Consider the following 5,791-nt stretch of genomic DNA (forward strand, 5'->3'; position numbering starts at 1 on the left):
TTTTTTTTTTAAAGAGAGATTTTTGCTACAGGGTAGTGTGCTGACTGGAGAGACAGACAGAGACAGAGAGACAGAAAGTGAGAAACCATCCTCCTGGGGAGAATGGGCACACTGCAATCTCTCCTCCTCCATTCCACTCTCGGGATCTTGGGCACACATGCACCCATACCCAGCGTGAGTTTTAAGCCACCAGATTTGGGACTTGAACTGCAGTCATTTGTGTTCGAGTCCAGCATCAACTCAGTCTTAGCAAGTCACATGAGGAGCATGCATACATGAATCTAACGTGCTTGCGGGGTAGTCCCAGGATGTGAATTCAGGACTTGGCACATGGGTCCAATTGTATTGCCACTTAGTCACTCTCTGGACCCATTCTTCAAAGCGCTCACAGCAATGCTTTTTCCTATAGGAGGAAGACATGCAGATTTTGCCTATTAATAATGCCCAAGGCAGCTGTATAAAGAGAAATTTATTGTGCTCACTTAAAAATAATTATATGTCCATTCTTGGTCTTGTACATTACAGAAAATAAACTAGCTTCATTAGTGTCACCAAGAAGACTTGTTAAAAGTGAATATTATATGGTCCTATTCTAACTAAATAAATCAGATTTTTATCTTTAAAAACCTTTGATTGACTGTAACAAAATAAAGAAAAAATAATAATTTTTTTCATTTTTTTATTTCATTTTCTTTTGTATATTCAATCACAGTATTTTGCTTACAAAGTGAATATTTCAACAGGTTAACATTTTTCCCTAGTCCAGTTGATAAAACTATAAAATATCTTCAACAGATAATACCACATTTCTTTGTCCCATTAATGCTTTGCCTCCCTATTTTTCTTCTAAATGTCTTTCCTCAGACCCTACCTCTACCCGTAGGTTTTATTCAAGTTAAAGTTTTAAAATCACCTCACAATTGATCATTTATACAGATAAAAAGGCTTCAAGTGAAAGTTGCTAAAAAAATAAAAAAGTCATTTTTACTGAGGGTTCTGTAAAGTACTGGCAGACCTTCTAGTAATGCTAAGGTTCCAGCCTAATCAAGTATAGCACAAAATGGGAAAGAGGCATTTTAGATGCTTATATCCAGGGTATCTCTCATTAGAGAGTATAGGTAGAGAACAACCCTAAAAATAAGTTGAATTTATTAATAAAATAATGTTAAAATAAACACACATATGTCATATCATAGAGCCTTAAAAATGCACCTGCTCTCTCTTGGTTTTGGTTGAGGCTCCAATACTGAGAAACATAGCTTGATGTCAGAGTAGCTTTTCAGAAGAGAATAAAAATATTATGCTATTTTTATGTAGTCCTGTACCTGGAGAGTTTAAAAATACAAATATTTTATTCATGAATCGGAGCTAGACATTCTTTAGAGAGAATTGATGGTGTTCTGGGTGCCAACTGAAACCAAATGAGGAGATTTCAAGAGGAACAGTGGAGATCCTGACGTGCACTGAGAGATCATGGAAAGAGAAATTTCTCCCTGACTGCAGACCAATAAAAAGGAAGGCTACCCTGGATACTGGCTATATCTCCTTCTAAAGCAGAACATTAGTTGTTTCCTTTCTATAACACACAAACCCATAGAAAGAAACCAGATTGGAGTTCATTAAAAAACAAAAAATAAAAATAAAGAAACAAAAAACAAATGGGACCAGCAGTTGGCATAATCTCTAAGTTGCTGGACTCCCATGTAGTCACTGTGGTTCGAGTCCCAGATCCAGTGGCTTAAACTCACTCCAGACGTGTGTGTGTGTGCGCGTGCCCAAGATCTTGAGAGAATGGAGGAGAAGGGATTGAGGCATGGCCATCCCCCCTGGGGGTGATTTCTCGATTTCTGTCTCTGTTTCTCTCTGTCTTTCTGACAAGCACATGCGCCCTATAGCAAAAACCTCTCCAAAAAAAGAAAAACAAACAAACAAACAAACAAAACAAAAAACACTTTCCTAAAGGACTTACTGGAGAAATACCATAACTCCAACAGAGTGAACACAGCAAGAGTCAAGGCAAGAGAAGACTCAGAAATTACTGGCAGGAAGAGATAGCCTACAGTCAGTGTTAGGCAAACGGTAGCAGAAGGTAGTAGAAGATGCTATAAGATGGTAAGACGAACCTCTGAGGACCGAGCCACGTTGTGCTGGAGATGGTGGGGCAGCCCTCAGTTTCTATTCCACTCTGCCTTTAGTGTGCCTCTGTACTACACAATGGAAAATGAAACTACATTTCCCAGACAGCACGGCTTCTCAGTTGTAGATAAAATTTAGGTTTGACCAATCAAATGCACTTGTGTGGGACAATGAAAGCAAAAATAGGTCAAATATCTGTCGGTTCTGGGGTTTCTGCTGCCATGCACAATGGCAGAAGCCCTAGTTTTTCTGTTCATACTGGAAAAATATCAGTCACTGAGTGATGGATATCAAGAGGGAAGAGAAGTGGGTTATCCATTTGCCATTGTCATATATTTTCTGGAGCCTGACTAGCTTCCTAAATGTGATAGGTTTCAGCTATTATGACTCCCGATTGGAGCCATGGTGGTGCAGGCATTCTCTGTATTAGATAAATCCCCACTCTGTTGTCCTGCTTCCTGTAATTGATGACTTTAGGAGACATTCCTCAAGCTATTTCTTCCGCTTTCCTTATCCTCTAGATAATAAAACTACTAGTATCTTCTAATTCTTTTTTTTTCTTAAAATGGCTAGAGAGGTGGACATTGCTTTATAGAATGGAACACTAACTGCTGTAGGCAGCAGGCACTCAGAGACTTGGTGGTGATATTGGTTATCTCTCTGGCTGCTTTTGAAGTCACGAATGTCCACACGATCATTAGAAAATGAAGACTGGTATTTCTATAAAGCATGATTGCAAAACTGTTTAACTAGCTTGTACTGCTGAAATAAAATAGCTATTGAAGACAAGTTTTGGGGGACTGATATAATAGATTACCATGACAAAAAATTAATATAAGGATACTATCTTAAGGTGACAACTATGCTGGAGAAATCAGACACATAGACTAAGTCTAGGGCATAGAGAAGCCCAGCACTTTTAAAAAGAGCAAGGAACAAGCTTCAGACTTGAGGTCCTGTGACTGCTCTTACATTCCTATCGCTGGTCATGTGAGTGGCTGGGATAACACAGACTTGCTTTGTTTTTTATGTGAGAATTAAGACTCTGTTTGAAAAAGATAAAATTGGAATGCTGGCATTAGAGTCTGTTTGGATAACTTCAAATGCCTCAATCTTTAAATTCTTCCTGAAACTTTCTGTATGAAATTAATCGTCCACAGCCTCCATCAATTCTGCCTTGTTTGGAAAAACTGTGATGACCACACATGAGGTAGTCTCCTCTTACGAAGATGCCAACAATCTTCATTCTCCACTCTGTAGTATTTTGTAGGGCCTAAAACCAGGTAATGGAATCATACCACATGCTGGCTCAGAGGGCACAGAAGTGATGTAATCTACAGAGAGCAGGCAAATATGCCAAAGAATTACAAGCTTGTGGTCATTTATATCAGAACAAATGCAACAAATATTTGTGGGAAAATGGTTCTCAAAATGAGGCCGAACTTTGTGAAATTCAATATTACAATGGGCAAAATTACTGGTCTGTGTGACTTTACTATAGAAATTTTCAAACTTGATATTTCAGCTTGAGAAGCGAGAAACAGTTCTAACTTTTCCTCCTTTGGTACTGAATGTGGACTCAAAGATAGCCCCATCTTAAGTCAAGTCGACATACTGGAAACAATACCATCCTCTTTGAATTTGCTCCAGAACGCTGACTCTTAGAGTGCCAAGCTTAGAATGCCAAGCCATAGGGAAGAAGCTCTGCTTTATAAGCATCTTGGTCTTTATAACCCGTAGATTCTATGTTGTTCAAGCCTGTGGCATATCCTGATTAGAGAATCATTCCAAAGTCCTCTAGCATTTTGAACCAAAGCCAGGCATGCTCTCTTTGACAAATATTTAGTCTCATTTTGAGAGAGAACTTCTGACTTCCAGTTAGCAGTAGACATTAGTTTCTAAAAGCATTGATTCTGGAGCCAAATTTTGTCATTTGAAAACCTGACTTCTCTTCTTATTAGTTTATAATCTTGAGCAAGTTAGTTAATTAATCTGTGCTTCAAATTTAGCATCTGTAAACTGAGGGTTCTATTAGAACCTACCCAATAAGGATTTTGTAAAGACTAGATGCATTCATATGAAACTACAGATTTTCCTACTATGCATTCCACTGTGAATTTTCCTGCACCAGATGACAGGCAAAACTTTAGGTTTGTTCTTCATGTTCTTTTTCTCCTCTACTCAGTCGTTGATCTATGTGAAATTTGTTTTATGTAACTTGATAATCTGTAATATCTTGTTATTTCTTCAGATAGCAAGCCTATAATCATCATCTTTAGCCTCCATTGCTGTAATGGCCTTAAAACAGGCTTCTTCTTTTCTACCTTCACCATCTCCACTATGTCCTGATCACAATAACCAGGGTGATCCTGTTTAAAGTGAGATCAGATTAGGTCAGTTCTCTTTTCAAAACCCTCTAGGAGTGCCTATTCTGTTCACAATTATAGGAAAGTTATGACAACTCTCTGTGAGAGAGGCCCACAAATCTGGGCCTGTGTGACCTCTTGGAACATTTTCTTCATTTCTTTACTCACTTCAGTTAATCCCTGAACTTGAACACCAGGCACATACTTTCCATATAGGACCTTTCTCTCAGCTGTTTTCTCTACCCAGAATGTTCTTCTGAATAGCCATATGATTAACTACCTCATTTCCCATAAGTCTTTTCTCAGCTATCATCTTCAGAATGAGAGAACAATAAACCATCACACTGAAAATTTGAACTTCCCTTTTCCCTCCAAACCTCACAGTCACCTTCTATTTTTCTATTTTTCTGTTTGGTTTTTATTTTAGTTTGTAAGGTTTTTGTCATATGGTATGTGTGGTAAGTTTTTTGTCATATGGTATGTGTGCTTGCTGGTGAGAATTAGAGAGATAGTGAGAGGGAAAAGGAGAAATCATCCCTAGGGGGGCAGGGGATGGCCACACTACAATATCTTCACTTCCATTCTCCTCCTGGGATTTTGGGAATGCACACACACACATGCAGTATGATTTTTAAGCCACCATGTCTAGGACTCAGTGCGGTCAGCCATGTGGGAATCCAGCATCTTAACTGCCACACCACCTACTGGCCCCTTTTCTGCTTAATTTTCAAAACACTTACCATTCTTCATCATCACATTATTCTTATTAACTATTAGATCGTCAGGAAAGTCATGACATATTTTTCTATGTTTTTCTATGCAAAAATGCATTATGATTTCCCCAAAGACTCAATATATTTATTTATTTATTTTTTCCTCAATAAGATGTGTGTTCCATATGAAAAGTTATTTGGTTGGTTTACATTAACCTTACTGTAGTGTTTAAAAGAATGTCTGGTATAAAATGGTCACTTAGCTAATGATTATCTAATGATTGAATAAGGATCAAATAAGTGAAAGTATATGTAGGGCTTAATCCATTTACGTGCCATAGGGAATGCCACATAACTGTCAGCTATTATTATAATTACTATTCCTAATTATCTCTGGCATAGATTAAACTATTGACCATCACACATCAGATGAATACCCCACATGTATCCTAAGTTGGTTGTCCTCCACTGGCTGTGGTTTAACTTGGGCTTCCCCTGTAGCTCTGCTTCGGCAAAAGGATGAGGGCAAGTTTTATGATCAGAAGGTTCACAGTTGTAACAGATTCATGCCCATAG

The 5,791-nt window shown here is 38.2% G+C and overlaps 1 long non-coding RNA gene across 2 annotated transcripts in view; it reads right to left on the reverse strand.

Moving 5' to 3' along the window:
* Window positions 1-196: 196 nt before the first annotated feature.
* The window catches only part of LOC102474548 (uncharacterized), an 11,405-nt gene continuing 5,810 nt past the window's right edge, over window positions 197-5,791 (reverse strand). For both annotated transcript variants that reach the window (XR_337562.1, XR_337561.1), the window contains exon 3: window positions 197-403. This is a non-coding gene — a long non-coding RNA (uncharacterized LOC102474548). The remainder of the gene's footprint in view (window positions 404-5,791) is intronic.

This window comes from Tupaia chinensis, unplaced genomic scaffold (assembly GCF_000334495.1).
Source record: "Tupaia chinensis unplaced genomic scaffold, TupChi_1.0 Scaffold147312_1, whole genome shotgun sequence".
In the NCBI taxonomy this organism is placed as follows: domain Eukaryota; kingdom Metazoa; phylum Chordata; class Mammalia; order Scandentia; family Tupaiidae; genus Tupaia; species Tupaia belangeri.